The following is a 20,275-nucleotide window of genomic DNA, read 5'->3' as shown; positions in this document are numbered from 1 at the left end:
TGCACACACTCACCCACAGCTAGAGATTGCAACATAGAAACAAGTGGATAGCCTCTACCAGGGTGGGGGTGGGGGTGGGGAGTGAGCTCAGCAGACAGAGGGGCCGGGGGGTTACAGGCTGGGGTCCCGGGAGCAGCACCTTGTGGGTCTTGCCCTGGGAGCTGGGGGCCTTTGCTCAGAAGCCATTGGCTTTTCTTAGGCCCGGCTGGCCGGTGGCTGCGCTGGGAGGCTGGCCTGACTTGGGCCACAAATGGAAAGTGGCCACGATGGGCTGTGACTCAGAACCACAAAGTCCTAGCCCTCGACCAGAGCCTTGCTGTCTGTAGGGGCACAGTGGGACCACCTGCGCCCTCCCCACAGCCCTGGGTGCTGGTTACCCCAGTGGGACCCCTGCCCATTGTCCCAGTTCCTGCCCACCTTCCCACCTCTGCCCACTCCTTCACACTCCTCCCCACTCCCTCACACCCCTGCCCCCTCTCGCACGCCCCTGGCAGACCTCAGTTTGGGTCCACCTTTTCCTGGCATTGCATAATCCTCTCACATTTTCTAAATTTGACCAGCTGATTCATGCAGAGCTGGAAATGCTCATGTAACAAGTAGCTAAGTTCACTGGAAGGCTCTTCACTGGAAAGCCCAAATGGACAGACCCAGATGGACAGAGGTCTCCCTGACACGCATGGAGAAGTGGGCGGGGAAATCTTGGCTCAGTAGGGCATGCATCTGATGGTTCTCTGGTGGTGGTCCTCCTTCAGGCCTGGCTGGATCCAGGAGCACAACGACTCTCATGAGCCTGTGTCTCCCAGCCCAGCTCTCCCCTTGGTGTGGCCCCTCCAGGCTGACATCCCATCACTCACAGCCCTGGCAGCAGAGGCGGGGGCCCCTTGCCCAAGGCCATGGCCTGACTACTTATCTCAAAATGAGGTAGTGAGGTCTCCAGTTCCACTCTCCTGCCATTGATAGGGCCAGAGGTGGGATCAACCTGTGGGAGGTTCTGGGGCCTTTGCTAGAATACAGGGTTGGGAGCATTGGATGCTCATCACAGGGGTCCATGCCCATGCCCTCAGGTCCTACAAGGGTCTCACCACTGGGGAAACAGACTGCTTGGAGAGGTCTTGTGTGAGTAAGTGGCTGAGCTTGGACTTGGGGGCTGCAGGTTCCTCCCCAACCCCAGCCCACTGCTGTTGCCCAACTTACTCCCAGAACTGCCTGCTGGCCTCCAGATTATCTGTGGAGAACCTGCTATGTGCAGCTCAGCTAGGAGCCCAGGAGGCAGCGTGGGTTCCCGAGGCCCGTGAATGGCGGAAGGTGCCAGGGTAACTCGGTCTTCAGGGGAGCCTCAGGGGGGCCTCAGGGGGGCCCCAGTCCTGAAAGCCCAAGCCCCCTCGACCGTGGGACTCTTGGCTAGACCTCCTTCCAGTGGCTGGGGCAGGGCTGGATAATTGCCCAGCATGAGGCCTATTATCAGCCCCTTTCCCAGAACAAACCTGGCCTGCTTGCCCAGCCAGCCCCCTTGCCTGGAGGGCACGGAGCCACCAGGCCGGCTGCCTGTAAGTCCTGTGGCCCCGGAAGTGAAAAGCTAGCACCCCATGGGCCCCAATTCCTGCCCCGAATCCTCCCCAGAATGGCTATGGAAGGTGTGGGTCCCAGTGCAAGACTAAAATGTGGTCCTCTCCTTAGAAGCTAGCAGGGAACTGAGACGGAGCCCCCACCACAGTGGCCACCTCTCCCCCCGCCTCCAGTTGCGACCCCCAGGGGCAGGCTCCCCCCTCGCTGTGACCGCCTGGCACAGATGCTAGCTGCCTCTTCCTCTCCCCTTTCCTGCCTTCCTCTCCAGGGATAGAATGGGGGCAGCACCGCTAAACCTCCAAAAGTCCCCAAATGCCCTTATGCAAGGCCTCCATCCCCACCGACTGCTGGCTGCCAGGAAGGGAGCCAGGGCAGCTGCCACCTGCCCCCTCCCCACTGGCCTTGGCTGCTCCCAGGCAGAAGAATGATTCACCCCCATTCCTGTTCCTGGGCAGGTTTATACTTTGCCCCCTCCCACCTCGGCGCCTGGAGCTCCCCTGGCCGGGCCAGCCACTCCGACAAGTTAAATTTAACCCAGCCCAAGCTGTCTTCCTCCCGCTTTCACCCGCCCCACTGGTCCCCTGCACACAGATGCGCCTCCTCCTCTCCCACTCCACGTGAGCCCCTGGGAAGGGTGGGGAGAGTAGGACCCAAGCAACCCTGCATGCCTGCAGGTCCCCCATAGTCCCTGGGCCCATGCCTGCTCATGATGGCACCCAGCACCCAGCGCAGGGCCAGCAGGGCAGGCAGTGCTCAGCAGTCAGGGCACAGCCAGGAAGAGAGAAACCAGGGCTCAGCCCAGGGACAACACTGAGGCTCCTGCCTGGCACCAGGCTGGGACACAGGGTGTGAGCTGAGAGTGCCTCTTTGCGGCTGGCACTTCCCCTTCTTTCCGGGCAGCTATTGTGAGCCCACACCATGCCAGGTATCTGCCTGCATTTCTGAGCCTGCAGAGGATGTTGGAGGAGACCTACAGGCCACAGTCAGGCCTGGCCACACATGATCCTCTGGGTGTTCTCAGGGGTCTCCGTCAGGAAAGGCCAGTAGACAGGTCCTCTGACAAGTGACCACATATAATATTCTTCCCCAGCCCCTTTGTTTTATTCAGACTGGAAATGCACTTAGCTAGAATGTTACTGTTCCACCAAGTGGCATGGGATAAATTTCTGGCTAGTGAGATGTGAACAGAAGTACCTGGTGTTATCTTCAGGAACAGGTTCTCAAAGGGAGCTGATGCACCTGGTGGGGCCCTAGTTCTTTCCCTCACTTCTTCCTCCTGGTCAAATATGCATGTGATGGCTGGAGCACCAGCAGCCATTTTGTGTTGTAAGGTGACACTGAGGCTGGAAGCCGGTATTAGAAGAGTGATACAATAAGCGCTTTCCCAGGTGGTGCTAGTGGTAAAGAACACACCTGCCAATGCAGGAGATGTAAGAGATGCAGGTTTGATCCCGCATGGCAACCCACTCCAGTGTTCTTGCCTGGGAAATCCCATTGACAGAGGAGCCTGGTGGGAGTTGCATGGAGTCCCTGGAGAAGTCCACGGCGTTGCAGAAGAGTCAAACACGACTGAAGCATCTTAGTAGCACACAGCACACAGTAAGGTAGGAACTGAATACCTGCCAAACCTGGACAGCTCAGGCTTGCGTCATGTGAAAAAGAAGTACATTTCTGTTTTGTTAGCACTTCCATTATTCTGGGTTTTCTCATATATGCAGCTCTAACTAATCTTAAAAAGCAGGTGCCAAGTGGGCCCAAATGTCTCCCCAACAAGGTAGAAGGCCACTTCAGAGTCATACAAAGCATTCCATAGGGAAAAAAAAGTTCAGTTCAAGTAAATCCTGGGTCTGTTGTAGGGTCTCCTGAGTCCTGGGGGATCCAGACCCAACAGAGTGGGAAGGGCCCTGAGAAGAGGGACACTTGTTGGCTTTGTTTAAATACCATTCCCAAACCTGCCTGATGGAGGAACACTTTCCTCTTGAATCACCTAATAGCAGCCAGAATTGGGATTCCATGGCACCTCATTTGGGAAACCCTTCAGAAGGGGAATAGCGCATTTAACTGAGAGCGCACTCAAAGGTACTTGGCCCCCAGCTGGGCACACAGTATACGCTCAGTAAGTGCTAGGGCTCCTACTGAAGCTGGAAGTGGGGCCCATGTCAACTCTCAGCACGGAATTCACCCCAACCCCACCCGGCCCCTCATTCCTGCCTGCTCCAGGCCAGCTCCCCTGCTCTGCCCTTTCTCCTGTTTCTGTGGGGCAACGTGGGGCTGCAGAGCCCCAGGGGATGGGGGCAGAGCACTGTGGAATTGGGTGGGATCCACCTGGGGAAGAGTTGGTTTGCAAAGCTGCAGCAGCGAGGAAGGCACGGGGTAAAAAGTTTATAAGAGGAATACATTTTTTTTCCTGTTTTGGCAGAATTTAATGGGTGCAGATTGCTCAGGTCCCAAAGCCATGGGGAAAAAAAAGAAAAAGCCCTTTGCCGCTGCTATTGATAACTTGTCTCTCTCCACGTGGTGGGTTCAAAACTAAAAATACTCTTCTCCGACGGTGGGGAAGCCGAGCGCTGTCACGTTGCAAAGGAGAGTTGAAAGCTGTGTGCGGAAGGTTCTGCGTGGGCCACGTGAGCGCTGGGGCCCCGCCGCAGTGGCCTGTCGGCCTCTGCTCACCCAGGATGCATCCAGACAGATTTCCTAGCATTCCACAGAAGGGGAGAGGAAACTTCCACTCCGTGGAGCAGGAGAGTGGGCAGGGAGAGGAGTGACCTCAAGGGGGCCTTCCCAAGGGCAAAGGCCAGGTCGGCAACCCCAGGCACCTGGCATGCTTGGATGCCTAGCGCTGTTGCTGCTCTGGCCACAGATAGAGATAGAAAGATTCACCCAGGCTCAGAAACCTGCTGGAAAGGAAAGTATGAAGCTGGGGACAGAGCAGTGGGCTGCAGGCAGGGCTGGCTCCATTGGCCTGCTCGGCAGCGTGACCACTGACCCAGATCTCCTGGACCTTCAGATCTGCATCTGAAATAGGTGCCCAGGTGTTCCTGGAGCCTGAGGGGCATGGCTTGTGGCCTCTGAGCCTCAGTTTCACCTCTGAAGGGGGAGCGATGATCTCTGTTCTGCCTCCTGAAGTGATGGAAGGAAGGAGGATGATGCACTTGAATGTGCCTCCTGAGGGCAAAGTGAGGGCATGTGCTCCCCCACACTGGGGCCTCTGGGGCCCAGGATGCAGGGCTTTGCACCCACAAGTTCAGTTGGCGACTGAGGGGAGAGGAGTTGTGGGCCACAATATCATCTGATCCTGATTCAGAAGGAGCTGGGACAGGGAGGCTCCAGCCATGCTTACTTGGGGTCAGAGGAAGGTCACAGGCAGACATGACTGCAGGGCTGGTCTGATTTTGGTCTAATCTGAGAGCAATTGCAGTGGGACCAGACACCCAGCACTTCTCAAACTCTGAGAGCACACACAGGATGGACCCTGGGGTCCTGAAGAGACTGGGGCCAAGCTAGGCCTGAGTGCTCAGGATGAAGGGGGACACTATGATAACCCCTGCAACCATGGGACAGGAATCAGCTGATGTCCTGGCCACGAGCCATGCCCCTCAAGCTCCAGGAACACCTGGGCACCTATTTCAGATGTAGATCCTAGTCCAGGAGGTCTGGGCAGGGCTCTGTCTTTCTGGCAAGCTCTGGGGCTGGGCCAAGCAGGAACACCCCGGGTCGGGCCACTTCCTCATTGCAGGTCTGGGTGAGTCACTTCCCTGCTTGAGGCTCAGTTTGCTCATCTGTGAAGTGGGAATGATGACCCACAGTATCTATTGGATTGGCTGTTGCAAACTGAAACTAGTGTCAGCTTTCATCATCACTGTCTGGCCCCACACCCTCTTTGTCTGCTTTCCTGCTGCTCGTTTTCAGCCCATTCCTGGAGAATTTTGCCTCTGCAATTGGCCTCCTGACCTAGTGATGGTCATGAAAAATGTTCCTGACTGGTCCCAAGACACTCTCCTTGCAGCTTCTAGCTGGGGGAGGATTCCTGTCCAACCCACAGGCACAGGAAAGAGGAAGCAACAGCTAACACTCAGAACCCAGTTTGCTGCATTTGTTTGAAGGGGATGAACCTACACCCCAGCCACGGGACCCACCTGGGATTGGAGCCCACCCATACTCCTAAGGCCAGGGCGGAGATGGCCATGCTTAGTGTGGTCCACGGGCAGACAGGAGGCTCATTTAATCCCAGCCTGTCTCCTGGCCTGAGCACTCCCTTGTGCACTCAGCCCTGGAGTTCATGGCTGAGGAGTGGGCTGGTTGGTCGAACCCCTCAAGAGCATGTCCTTTGCCTGGGGGTCAGAGTCTTAGAGGCTTGTCAGAGTAACAGACCTTGCGCTGGACTCAGGCCAGGCCCACGAGGGAAACTGTGGAGCATCTCCGTGGCAACCGGCCTTGTCCTTGTCCTGGCTTGGGAGCCTGCACACTGCACCCTTCCCTCTTCGGCTGGAGTCGGTTTCTTCAGAGGTAACCATGGCAATGCCTTTGTTTCCCAGGCTGAGCCCCGCCTCCCTCCCAGCTTTTCTCTTCAGCAGAGGCTGAGAGAGCTCCTTTTCAGTCCCTGCACGTCTCCAGCACCCACTGACAGTGGGCCCACCGGTGAGCCAGGGCCAGACCCTGGCATGGGGACAACTGGCTCTCTGGGCCCAGAAATGCAGTTCAGGCCCTGGTCGTGCTGCACTTGCTTGTGCCCCACTATTTACAGGCGGCACCTTCATATACATGGGGCTGCAGAGGCAGCCAAGGCTTGTCCCCATGGCACCCCAGCTGGAAGTGGGGAAGTGTTTTGAGGAGGGAGTGCAAAGGCCCAGGGGGGCTGGTGCTGTGGAGGAGTCGGTGAGGAGCAGGAGCCCAGCACAAGCTCTGTGACTGGGGAGGTCTGTCAGCACTCTTGTGGCTCCAGGGTCCCACCTCAAACTGGCTTAAGCAGAAAGGAAAACGTGGTGACTCACATGTCTGAATTCTTGCCTAGAGATTCCCATGGACAGAGGAGCCTGGTGGGCTACTGTCCATAGCGTGGCAAAAAGTCAGACACAACTGAAGCAACTTAGCACGCACATGCCTGAAAAGTCTAGACAGAGCTTGCCAAGGTGGCAGCTGGTTCCAGGCGAGCCAGGGGTGTTTGCTCTTGCTTTCCTCTGGGTTAGTCTCATCCCCAGGTGGCCCCTCCCCCCACGGTGACAAGATGCCCATCAGTAGCCCCAGACTTACATCTTTCTCTCACCTAGCCTAGTTCTGTGGAGGTCTGTGGGTAGATGGGAGAGTCATTTGACCTCAGCTTTCCCTCTGGCCTGAGCTATCTGACCCTCAGTGAAAGTCCCAGTACTGACCCTCACTGGCCAGGACAGGGTAACCTGCTCACCCCTGAACCACTTGCTGTAACTCTCAGCAGTCAGCCTGATTCATGTTACTCCACTCACCCCAAATCAGACCTAAGACTTAGATGGGATTCGGTAGGAGAAACCTGGTTTGCAAAGGAAATCTTGGTACTCATAGGCTCAGAGACGTTAGTTTACTTGCCCACAGCCACACAGCTGGTAAGGATGCAAGCTCGGATCTGACTCCAGAGCTTCTGGGCTTAACCGTGGCGCCACGGCAGTCAGTAAGAGCCCCCAAAGGTTTTAAACAAAGGAGGGAACAGTCAGGAGGGTAAACTGGCGCCGGGTTTTGGTGAGTGGTGAAAGGTATGGCACGGAGGGTGGACGGTGAGAAGCCCTGCATGCTGCTGAGGAAGGCAGTTTTTTGAAGGGTGACTCCCGGTTCCGCCAGTCCTCGGGGGTTGGGAGGGGCAGGTGCAGAGGCCCCAGCGCGCGCAGCAGCAGCGACCCGGCCACCTGACTCGCTGTTTGTAAACTCAGCTCACCCAGCCACGCCCCTTCCTTCCTCTCGCCCACCCTTTTCGCGTCTATATCTGCATAATCCCGCCTTTCCCTTCTTTGATTGGTCTTCCGCCTCGTCACTCCTCCGCAAGGGCCGGACTCCTGAGGGGCGGAAGGCGGGGCCTCTCTGGCGACGTAATTAGCATATTCCCGCCTCCCAGAGCCGCCTCGGGTCGAGCGTTGATTGGGCCGGCGGGGGCCGACGCGACGGCGCCGGGCGCAGCGAGTGGCGAACGCGGGCTGTCAATCGGCGGGGTGGCCGGCCGCACTTCCGCCTCGGTGTCAGTGGGTCGCGGGCCTGCGGGGCGGGGGCGGGGCGGGCAGCGGGACTCCGCGGGCGCCGGAGGGACAGCAGTCTAGGTGAGTGAGCTGGTCGGGACCCCGACCCTGTGTCTCCCGGGAACCGCGCCCGGCGTCGGGCGGGCAGGCCTGGGCCTCGGGCGACAGGGAGGCCGGGCCCGGCTAGGGGGGAGCCAGAGCCTCGCGCCCCCCGCCTCTTGGCCAGGCCTCGACCCCAGCCCCGGCCCGCCCGGCTTCCCACCGCCAGCCAGCCCGCCGGCCGCGTCCTGGGTCCGAGGAAACTTGGGAGGAAAGTTGGCAGCCGGCGGCTGGGACGGTCCGCGGGCGGGGGCGGCGGGCCCGGGTCCCGGGCGGCCGCCCAGACCCCGCGTCTCCGGGCAACTGCGGCCTCGGTGCTGGACAGCCGGCCGCCGCACCCGGAAGTGGACTGGAGAGCGGGCCCGGGCGCCCTCCAGCCCCTCTCAGCGGCAGAGATGAGTCGGGGGGCGCGTTGGGCAGGGGTGGCGGGACCCCCGACTTTCCCTTGTGTCTAAGGTAGCCGGCGTCTGTGGTCAGCCAGTCTGGAAGGGCACGGGGTGAAGAGCCAGTGTCCCCGCTCGTGGTGCAGCCCTCCCTCTCCTGCCCTCCCTCTCCTGCCCTCCTCTCCCCTGCCTCGCGACCACCTGTGGGTTTGTCTGGGCCCTGCGAGGTTTTGTGCCCATGTCCACCCCCTCCCCTGCTCTTCCTTTTGTTTTTAATTTGTCAACTTAGCAGACTGTACTTACTGCAGAGAGCTCTCCACCTAACACATATGTTAGATAAGTTAGATATGTAATCTGATTTTAAAAGCGTCCTTCTCTCTGCGGTTACATTTCAGTAATCAGCAGAATAAATCTTGAGACTTAATAAGCCCAGAGCAAGACTACTGGGTAATCAGCAATCAGTCTTCCCAGGTTTTTCTGGGAGAAGCAGCCGGGTGGTGTTAGGATGTTCCTGGCACTCTTGAGTGTGAGGATCACCTCCCAGGAAGCTGGGTTCCTGTCCTTGGGGTCAGTCTAGGACAAGTTTTGGACCTCCCAGCAGCAGCAGCCTGTGCCTTAGTCCCTTTGCTGGGGTGGCCTTCGCACATTAGGAGACGTGGTCTCACTCAGTGCAGTTCAGCAGACGTCTCTGGGGTGCCCGCTGCATGCCTGGCTGTGAGCTGCAGGTGCTGTCCATCCAGTGGGGCTGGGGAGCAGCAGTGTCCTGGGACCCTGGCATTGTGGCTCCTTGTCCTGGTGGCAGAGCGAAGGCCCTTGCTGACTGTGCCCTGGGAAGTGTTTGCCCATCACTCCTGGCCTCAGTTCCTTCCTCTGTGACACATAACCATGTTCCTGGCAGGGCTGATAAGACAGCAGATGAAACGCTTGTCTGCAGCAGTTCTGACATGTGGCAGGTGCACGGTTGTTAACTCTCTGCCCCTTGGTTGGGGACAGGAACCTTATGGACTGCACTTGCTCCTTGTCCTGCGCAGCGCCTGGCAGGGTGCTGTCGTTCAGTCCGTGGACAACCGAAATTTGCTTAGAGCTTCCTTTGTCTGTTTGCTTCGCCTGTCCTTCTGTTAATAAGCTCTTACCGAAGATGACAGTAATACCTGACAAGTGTTGTCCAGGACTGCTGTAAGCACATTATATTCACTTGATTCATGTGGTTTTCACAGTAGCCTCCACGACTCTTCCTTAGTTCCATTTTCCTGTGTCTAGTCATGAGGAAGCTGAAGAACAGAGAGGTGAAGTGTGTGTACTTAGTCGGCTCAGTCGTGTCTGACTCTTTGAAACCCCATGGACTGGCTCCTCTGTCCGTGGGGATTCTCCAGGCAGGAATACTGGAGTGAGTTGCCAGGCCCTCCTCCAGGGAATCTTCCCAACCCAAAGATCGAACCCACGTCTCTCGCGTTGCAGGTGGATTCTTTACCATCTGAGCCACCAGGGAAGCAAGAAAGGCTAAGTAAGTTACTCTGAATCACATAGGAGTAAGTTATAGAGCAGGGATTTGAACCGAGGCAGTCTGGCTCCAGGGTCCACATCCTTAAATACCTCTCTGTAGTGCCTTTTAAAAACAAACATTTTCTTTTTCAAGGTCCCTTCAGCGTTTTTCTTTGGAATGTTTAATTGCCTCATTACTGTGTGTCAGAACTTTGTTTCTTGCAGCACACATAACTGATAGATTTTCATTTGGGTTGAGCGTGAATGTTTATGAAACCATTTAATTTCTTCTGAAATAAAGTAGAAATTCTCCACTGGCTATCCAGGATTTTGCTCAAGTACCTTGCCTGCTGCCCGGTTCTGCAGTCAGTGGGGAAGCCGCTAACGTTCACTGTGTGAGAGGGCAAGTTGAGGGGACAGGGGTGACATGGATGGATATGCTGTTGGGCTCAAGCCTTGGTTTTGAATTCATTTCTGTGCGAGCTTGATGCGGTGAACTTAAGACTGTAAACCGTGCACTGAGGGCTTTCCTTTTTCATCCCAGGTGTATTCAGAGGGGTCAGGCTCTGGCTTACCATTTTCAGAAGCAGTGTCATTTCAGTGTTTAAAAAGTGCCACTTGACCTTTGTCCCACTGCATCTTATCTAGGCCCTCCAGGAAATGCTTGGATAAATACTTAAAACCAGCCTGATTTTAAAGATCTTGGTACAAATCTTGGTAAAATCTTCAACCAATTATGAAATGTTGGAAACATTTTATTTATTCTTATACTGTCTTCAAATGATTTCTCTAGTATTCCTGTGAAAAGCCAACACCCATCTTTTCCTAGGAGTTTGGCTATGTGGGGTATAAGGCATGCAAGGCTTGCATCTTTGAGCAAGGGCTGTGATGCTGGTCCTCAGGTGGCTAAAGTGTTCTGTCTGAGAGATTAGGAATCTTCCCTGACATGGCCTGAGGCTCTCGGGTTCTGGCTCCCTGGCTCTCTTTGATGGGAGGAAAGTTACTCATCTGCTCTTGCCTCAAGGGTGCTGGCCTGTGGAGTGGGCTATTGCGTAGGTTATATGTGAAAGTGTAACTGAGCGGACCTGGCACTGTAGTAGATTCTCAGTAGACTTTCCGTCGTAGACCTGAGAGCACTGAAATTGACCTCTCCCGACACTGACACAGACAGACAAATCCAACTTATCAGTGAAGGAAAGCCAGGGAAATCGTTGGTAGGTAGATCTGCAGTTCTATTGAAATGAGCTACAGTAACACTTTTAAGATATGACTATTCAGGTGGAGTTGTCTGGAAAACCCCTGGACCCAAGCAGTATCTCTCCTGGGGCTCAGACCCACAGACAGAAACTTAGTGCACTTTAAGATTGAATTGATATGGATACTGGGAGGAAGTTAGCATTTGAACATAATTGATTATTTACAAATACTTAAATTCTAAGAATCATTAGTATTTTAGGTCTTAGTTTGGGACTTTCAATGCAGTTTCTGTGCACAATGATTAATTTGTGTCTCTGCTGCAGTGTGTACTTGTCAAAGCATTTTTGCTGATAAATCCCAGGCATTGGCATTGCAGCCATATTGCCCTCTGGCTGGAAGCGTGTGTGGAATACTCAGACCGGTAGCTCCCCTTAACAAACATGTAATGAAATGGTCACTGTAACCCATCCAAGAGCTTTGTGGCTCTTATTTCCTCTTTTTTCCAAATTCAGAAAAGCACTTGGGGTCATTGGGCAGCGTTTCAAAGCATCACCATCTTTCAACTGGTAACCTGTGCGAAGAGCTGGACAGTGGAGGTCAGCCTTCAGAAAGGACTGTGTTGAGAGACGTGGAGGTGTGGAGACCTCTCTGCCTGATGTTTGTGTGTCTCTTTCTTTGCTTTCTCATTTCATCGGTGGAGTTCTTGCAGGATTTCTTTTGATATGCAAACCCTGAGTCAATGCTGGCCCGGTTAGCCCTGCACCAGCCCGGCCTGGAGCCTGGGGGCCTAGGGGAGAGGAAGTCTGCTCACCCCTGGGCTCTGGGGTCATGGCAGGAGGAACGGTCTGTGTGGCTCTGGGTGAGGCAGACCTGACCTTGAGCTCATACCTTTATCTGAGCGGTGGGCCCACCGGCCTTGACAGGTGCCTGGGAAGCACTGTTCCACGCTGGTACACAGGTTCTTGGGGGAGAGCCTGGCATGAGAAATGGTCTTGTGCGAAGTCTTCCTGAACCCAGGTTCTAGAAAAGACGACGGCAGCCATGGGGGGCAGGGGTGGGTGTGTGTTTTACTGAACAAATGAAATGCTGGTTGTGGGGAAAGATCAGCTGTGACCTGGCGCCTGTGCCACCATGCTTGGCTGAAAGGTGAGTTCCACTGTCGCCTTAAACCAGGGAAGTGTGTGCTCTGACGGCCAAAGTGGGAAGCTTTGTGGGTGACAAGGAGCACCTCAGAGAGAGCTCCAGCAGTGACAGGTGTGAACTGGGGCCGTGACCAGGGAGGGCCAGTGCATCTTGTGCCCAGCTTGGTACCAGTTGGGCACCAGTGCCTGTGTTCTGTTAACCACGGGGCATGTTCCAGCACGTGAGGGAGGGGCTGGAAGGCTCGGGGCTGCCCTGAAGTCGTCTTGGAGGTAGGGTGCTGTGGGTTCAATGGCAGGGCTTCTTACCAGAAGAGCTTGTGCAACTGTGTAAAAAGTGGAGGTTCCAGGCCCAGACCTCACCTCCTCGGAGCGGGCTCCTAGGCGGGAGGCCCGAGTCGTGTGTGTGCCCTACTTCTGTGACTCCAGCGGGGCTGGTGTACTTGTCCGGGGTTAGGGTCTAACTACAGGGTCCTAACCCATTTTGGATCAGGATCAGGGACCACCTCCACCCCCCACCCCTGCTGCCCCTGCTTTGAGAACTGAATGAAGAGTCTGAATCAGGTTCCTGGGGAAAAGAAGGAACTCAAACAGAACTTTGCACTTTTCCCCTTTTCATTTCTCTCTTTTTTTTCCTAGGGGTGGGGTGGTTAGAAATTTGTGGAGTTCCCTGACCTTGGTTAGTGCTCAGGAAGTGCCAGGGGTAGGCGTGACTTGGATGGTGAATTTCTTAGCAGGTGAAACCGGTCAGGGGAGCGAGCAAGTGTGTCCTACTTGGGCGGGAGCTAATGGGGAAGGACCTGGAGTGGGAGAGGGAGGAGGCGAAAAGGCGAGGCTGTCAGACTGGTCCCTGCCCCATGATGGATATGGCATCTGGAGCATTCCCCCACAACGTGTCCAGGCTGTGGTCCTGCTCATGAGAGATGGACCCGCTGCAGGAGGGGTACTGCCATGGCCTGATTTCTCCCGGCCCTCAGTGTGCTGCCTCCACGGTGGCTGCGGCTCTTGTGGTTTTGTGTGAACACAGCCCCGGAGGCTGTGAACGGGCTCCCTGTCCAGAGCTCTCTCACCCACACCCCCAGGCTGCGTTCACACCACTCTGTTTTACTCTGTGTTGATTCAAACAAACACATTTGCACAGAAGAGCATCCATTCATCCCGTGCAGTCCTTGTCTGCAGTGCTGTGCGCTGGGTCATCAGTGTGTCCTCCAAGTGCCTGCCAAGACGTACTGTCCTGGTGCTCGCCACTGCACGGGGAGCAGTTGGATCCCAGGGGTGGGGGTGGGGGGCGCATGGGACTAGACTGAGTCTGTCGTGGACAAGTACGTGGACGGGGGTCTCAGCTGCTGCTGAGGCCCAGCAGGAAGTGTGGCTCCTGGGACCAGACTGGTTTGCCCCGTGGGGTGGAGAATGGTAAACAGTGGGTGATTAATGCAGCTGTTTACACAGCAGAGAGGTTTGCTTACCTTCCTGAGTCTGGAAACTTTCAATTTCTTGCCTGAACCCCTAACAACCTCGGCAAGTTGTGTGCTGACTGTAAACTGCTCGCTGGCATGGACAAGATGGGAGTCTCTGGGGCTAGGCTGCTCTGGCCCCTTGCCCTAACTCCCACCCCTCAACGAAGACATTTTGAGGTCCCTGCAGCATCTTCATCTTTTGCTGAAGATCACGCCACCCTGCAGAAGGCCGGGGTTGTGGAAAGTCCACAGACAGAAAATACGCACGTACTCATTTTGCCCTAAAAGAGCACCCTGATAGAGCCTCAGGCACAATTAGACTCAATCAGATTCCATCGAGTGTAAGGAACCAGTGTCCAAAAGGCCACTCTCGGTTCCTCCCTGTGGTCCCCGAGGTGCATGTGGACAGGTGCTCTGCAGATGACAGCCAGCCTTTTGAGAGGCCTTGCTGGGAGCAGAGTGGGGGTGTTTACCTTATTCCACCACCAAGCGTTTCCAGCCTCAGGAGCGTGACAACCTGATCATTCTTCAGCAGGTAGCGAAGTGCGCATTTCAGTGAGTTCAAGAGGTGAAAACCAGGACAGCTTTGGAAATAAGAATAAAGGGCAGGCTTGGCCTGATGCTCTTCTCTGCACTCCATCTGTGGCTGGTTGGGAAGGCTGCATGGACCAGGCCAGCTCTGCTGCTACCACCTGACTTGTGTGCAAAGGCCAAGTGGGGCCACCGGAGCTTCCTGGGTCCCCATGTTGTCCCAACCCAGTGAGGCCCTGCAGCGCTCTCTCTGGGATGGACACCACCCGCCACATTGGCCACTGGAGTGGAAGGGATTCAGCTGGGTAGCATCACAGAGAAATAAGCGTTGGCTTCCTCTCTGCATGAGCTCAGAGTCACCTGTGGCCCTGTGGCCACTGCTCCAGACAGAGCAGGTTAGAGAGAGTACTTCTAGCACGGCACTGGTGCAAACTGAGTGCTTGTATCCATTAAGTCTTGTTCTTTTACAGAAGAAAGAAACTGGGCACTGTGGCGTGGTGGCAGGAGGAGGATAGGTAGGAGCCGTTAGGCATCCAGGAGACAGGTGGGCTTCCTTGACAAAGTGGACATCTCAAAACTGAAACAGTCAGTGACCACAAAGGTCACTGTTCACCCACAGTGACACTGCCACATGGAGGGGATGACACCTCGGGAGGCCCTGGGACTGGTGGTGTCCCTGGGCCTTGTTCCTTCCTCAGAGGGTGGCCGGATCAGGAGAGCCTGTGGGCACGCTTGCGCCACCCCAGAATGAGTTGACATCACCCAGCAGTCTCGGTTCCCCTTTTCCAGATTTAATTTTCCCATCCCCATCCTTCGGCTCTTCAATTCCTCCAGACACTGATGGAGTCCATTATGTGCTAAACTCTGGTTTTCACACTCAGGAGAGATGGGGCTTCCACGCTCTTGGTGGTCATCCCAGCCTGTGCGCTCTGGTAACATGGAAGTGTCTCTGTAGCATCTCTCTCGGGTCTGACAGGACAGCCTCGGGGGTGTGGCCAGATTGGTCACAGCCAGATGACCCGCGGGAAGGGGAGGCCCTGGGGCAGTACTGGGACCTCTCTCTGGTCTGTTCCATCACTGGCCTGAGACTGACTGTGGCCCTCTGCACTGTGCACGGGAAAAGTTTGACCTTGACCTTGATAGCTGTGGGATGGTGAGAGACTTACGGACAGACTGGGCTCTTGCCGGCTACTGCTCCCTTGCTTCTGTCTCTGACTCATTCTTGACGGAAATCCTGTTTTTTGCATCTGATGGGTTGAGCACATGTCCTATCAGGGAAGCGTGCCCCCTGGCTGAGGCCCTGGCTGGGTCTCACCGGCAATTCCTTTGGGGTCATCTGCTCCATGACCACCCTCGGGGTGTGAGCTCTGGGGAGCAGGAGGTGGGAGTGGGGGGTGGTACCAGGCCTTCTGGGCAGTTCTTGTGTACCCTTCTTCAATCCCCAGATCCGCTCCCCACCCCGGCCCCCGTGCTCTAGCCCCCTGGCCTCCCTTGGCTCCTTGCCTCTCCCAGCGGGAACGGGGATAGAAGGCTTTGGCTGCGTTCGTGTGAGCCGTTACAAGGAGCAGCACCCCCTGAGGCTGGAGTGTGGATGGCGTTTGGGACCCTTCTCAGAGGGAGTCTCGCATGAGAATCTCTCAGTTCCCAGGGGAATTCTCCCTTTCCAGGGCAGTGCTTCAGAGCCTGGGACCCAGCGCGTGGAGCTCCGTGCACAATTGTTCATTTCTTGTTTGTCCTACTTACGAATGTATTTTTTTTTCCAGTTTAGAAAGTTGCAGTAAAATACACATAGCATAAAAATTACCATTCTGACCATTTTTAAGTGTGCAGTTCAGTGGTCGTATATACAGCCATCACCACCAACCACCCCAAAGCTCTTTTCATCCTGTGGAATGGTAAAGACCCATTAAGCACCAGCTCCCCATTTCCCCTCTGCCAGCCTCTGACAACCACCTTCTTCCCGTCTCTGTGACTTTGACTCCTCTACGGTCCCTGTGTAAGTGGGATCACACAGTAATTGTCTTTTCGTGTCTGGCGTATTTCACTGGCCGTAGTGTCCTCAGGGTTCATCAGTGCTGTAGCATGTGGCAGGGCTTCCTTCCTTCCTAGGGCTGAATAGTATTCTGTCATGTGTCTGGACCCCATTTTGCTTTTCCTTTCGTCTGTGGATGGACACTTGGGTTGCTTCCACATTTTAGCTGCTGTGAACATAGGCGTGCAAAAAATTGAAAGAATTGCTTTCAATGCTTTTGGGTACATACCTAGAAGTGGAATTGCTGGATCATGTGGTAATTCTATTTTTAATTTTTTGAGGAACTGCTCTACTATTTGCCACAGCGGCGGTACCATTTTACATTCTTAGCAACATGCGCAAGGGTTCCTCTTTCTCCACACCCTCACCGAGACTTGTCAGTTTCTGTTGTTTCTGATAGTAGCCATCCTAAAGGGTGTGAGGTTGTGCTCACTATAGCTTTGATTGCATTGCCCTGATGATTAGTGAGCTGAGCATCTTTTCATATGCTTATTGGCCATTGGTATGGCCACCTGATGCGAAGAACTGACTCATTTGAAAAGACCCTGATGCTGGGAAAGATTGAGGGCAGGACGAGAAGGGGACAACAGAGGATGAAATGGTTGGATGGCATCACCAACTCGATGGACATGGGTTTGGGTGGACTCTGGGAGTTGGTGATGAACAGGGAGGCCTGGCATGCTGTGGTTCATGGGGTCGCAAAGAGTCAGACACGACTGAGCAACTGAACTGAACTGATGTGTTCTCTGGTGAGATGTCTGGTCAACTCTTTTGCCCATTTTTGAATCAGGTTGTTTGGTTTTTGTTATTATGTTTTAGGAGTTCTCTATATAGTCATGATATTAATCTGTTATCAGATGTATGATTTGCAAATATTTTCTCCCATCCTGGGGGTTGCCTCTATACTCTGATAGTATCTAATGCACAAATTTAAAAGTTTTTTCATGAAGTCAGTTTGTCTAATTTCTCTTTGTCTCTGCCTTTGGTGCAGTTGCAGGACACCTGGGTTCAGTCCCTGGGTTGGGAAGATCCCCTGGAGAAGGGAAAGGCTACCCACTCCAGTATATTCTGGCCTGGAGAATTCCATGAACTGTATTGTACATGGGATCGCAGAGTCGGACATGACTGAGCCACTTTCACTTTCACCTTAGTGTCTTATCCAGTAAATCATTGCCAAATCCAAAGTTATGGAGGTTTTGCCCTGTATCTTCCTCTTTAGAGTTTTTTAGTTTTAGATCTTACATTTAGGTCCTTGATCCATTTTGAGTTAATTTTTGTGTATGATATAAGATAGAGTCCAACTTCATTTCTTTGCCTGTGGATATCCAGTTTCCCAGCACCGTTTGTTGAAAAGATAGTCTTTTCCTTCTTGAATGGTCTTGGCACACTTGCTTGTCAGAAGTCAATTGACTGTATATGTGAGGGTTTATTCCTGGACTCTCTTCTTTTCCATTGGTCTCTGGGCTTGTACCACACTGTTTTGATTACTGTAGTTTTGTAGTAAGTTGTGAAATCAGGAAGTGTGGTCTTCTGGCTTTGTTCTCCTTTCTTCAGTTTGTTTTGGCTATTAAAGGTCACTTGACATTCCATATGAGTTTTAGAATGGATTCTTCTCTCTCTGTAGAAAACATCATGTTGCTTGATAGGCATTGTATTGAATCTATAGATTGATTTGAATTGTATCAACATCTTAATATTCAGTCATCCAATCCATGAACGTGGGATATGTTTCCATTTGCTTATGTTTTTCATTTCTTTTGGCAGTGTTTTATAGTTTTCATTGTATGGTCTTTAACCTCCTTGGTTAATTCCTAAGAACTTTATCCTTTTAGATGACATTGTAAAAAGGATTGTTTTGGGGATTCCCTTTTCAGACTGTTCACTGTAAGTGTGTACAAATACAACTGATTCTTCCATGTCGAGTTTGTATCCTGCTACCTTGCTGAATAAATTTATCCTAATAGTTTTTTTGTATGTGTTTGTGGAATCTTTAGTGTTTTCTCTATATAAGATCACATCATCTGCAAACATAATTTCACTTCTTTTCCAATTTGGATGACTTTTCTTTCTTTTTCTTGCCTAATTATTCGGCCTAGAACTTTCAGTACTGCGGTGACTAGAACTGGTGAAAGTGGGGATCAGTGGTTTCCTGATCTTAGAGGAAAAGCTTTCAGCACTGAGTATGGTACTTACTGTTGTTTTTTCCTATCTGGCCCTTTTTATGTTCTCCTTCCATTGCAGTTTGTCAAGTATTTCTATCATGAAAAGGTGTTGAATTTTGCATCAGTTGGGATGATCATGTGGTTTTTCCCCCTTCATTCTATTAATGTGATATATTACATCAATTGAGTTTCACATATTGAATCATCCTTTTGTTCCACGAGTAAATCCCATTTGGTCATGACACGTAATCCTCTTTAATATGTTGCTAAATGTGTGTCAGTGTGTTCTATCTATTAGTATTATGTTGAGGACTTTTGCATCTGTGTTTGTAAGGGATATTGGTTTGTAGTTTTTTTTTTGGTAGGGTCTTTACCTTATCACATAGATGGGGTTAGGAAGTGTCTATTCTTAATTTGGGAGAAAGTTTGAGAAGAATTCATGTTAGTTCTTTTTTAAATGTTTTGTAGAATTTTGAAGTTGTCAGATCCAGGGTTTTTCTTTGTTGGGAGATTTACTGATTGGCCTGCTCAGATTTTCTGTTTGATTTAGGCTTAGTACTTTTTGTGTTTCTAGGAATTTGTCATTTCATCTAGGTTATCCAGTTTTGCAGGGTTCATAGCCCTTTCTTATAATCCTTTTGTTTCTGTAGAATGAGTAATGTCCCCATTTTAATTTATGATTTTAGTTTTTTAACTGTTCTTTTTTATTTGTCCATCTAACTGAAGATTAATCGATTTTGTTGATCTTTTCAAAGAATTGACTTCTGGTTTCACTGATTTCCTCTGTTTTCCTATTCTTATTATTTCCTTCCTTTGGCTAGCTTTGGCATTTGTTGTTCTTCTCCTTCCTTAAGTTGTGAGGTTAGGGTATTGATCTGGTATCTTATTTTTTTAGTGTAAGTGTTGGTAGCTATACAGTTTCCACTTAGTTCTACTGTCTCTGCGTTCCATAAACTTTGGTGTGTTGTGTTTTCATTTTCATTTGTTTATAAGGATTTCCTACTTTTCCCCTGTAGTTTTTTTCTCTGATCTGTTGGTTGTTTAAGATAGTTTTTTGTTTTGTTTTGGCGGTGCCAGGCAGCTTGTGGGATCTTAGTTCCCTGACCAGAGATTGAACTCAGGCAGATTGAACTCAGGCCACTGAGAGTGAAAGCTGAGTCCTAACCACTGGACCACTGGGGAATTCCTAAGAGGAATGTTACTTAATTTCCGAACATTGTGAATTTTCTAGTTTTCCTTCTGTTAGTGATTTCTAATTCATTATTTTATAGTCAGAGAAGATGCTCTGTGTGATACAGATCATTTAAAATCTACTGAGACATAGTCTACAGCCTAACATATGGTCTGTCCTGGAGAACGTCCCACATGCACTTGAGAAGGTGTGTCCTGTTGTTGGGTGGAGTGTTCTGGATACATCTGTTAGATCTAATTGGTTGATGGTGTTGTTCAAGTCGTCTGTTTCTTATCTTCCATCTGGTTGATGCTTGCTAATGTATTTTTAAATTACTAAATAAAATTTATATTATTTTGGACAATTTAAATTCAGAATTGACATTTAACTGCAAAAGTAGCTTTAAAATTTTCAAATTATTGGTGAGCTTTTCTGTCTTTGTGAAGATTGCATCTAGGTTGCCTTGCTCATTTTTGAGCAGAGAAGTAACACACAGTTTGACTCTTTAGTGAGTCGACCTTGGAGATTAACCACCAGGTCCCTAAGCCAGCCACTTATTCCTCAGTGACTAGGTCTGTTTTTCTAAGAAAATGTAAAGATGGGTTTGTAAGGCTTGAGTGCGGGTATTCGTATATGTGGTGGTGGACAGTCCGCATTTGGAGCCGGGTCCTGGGGGCACGGGGCAGCACTCTAGGGGCGGGCACCTTGAAGAGAGGTGAGGGGCTCTGTGGAGGGGCAGGCGCCTTGTGGGGACCTAAAAGCAGTAGGGTGCCCTGGCTGTCCCTTGGTGGGACCTGGAGGGAATGCTCACTGCGGGGCTTGAGGAGGGGCTGCGGAGGGAGAGTCCCTGGAGGCCCAC

General features: G+C 52.4%; 1 protein-coding gene across 3 annotated transcripts in view; it reads left to right on the top strand.

Annotated features, from left to right (window-relative positions):
• Positions 1–7,786: 7,786 nt before the first annotated feature.
• The window catches only part of OSBPL2 (oxysterol binding protein like 2), a 35,901-nt gene continuing 23,412 nt past the window's right edge, over positions 7,787–20,275 (top strand). For all 3 annotated transcript variants that reach the window (XM_068986977.1, XM_068986978.1, XM_068986976.1), the window contains exon 1: positions 7,787–7,844. The gene's annotated coding sequence lies outside the window, so the exon portion shown is untranslated. The remainder of the gene's footprint in view (positions 7,845–20,275) is intronic.

Source organism: Capricornis sumatraensis, chromosome 15 (assembly GCF_032405125.1).
Source record: "Capricornis sumatraensis isolate serow.1 chromosome 15, serow.2, whole genome shotgun sequence".
Lineage (NCBI taxonomy): Eukaryota > Metazoa > Chordata > Mammalia > Artiodactyla > Bovidae > Capricornis > Capricornis sumatraensis.
This window is presented reverse-complemented; position numbering and strand designations above follow the sequence as displayed.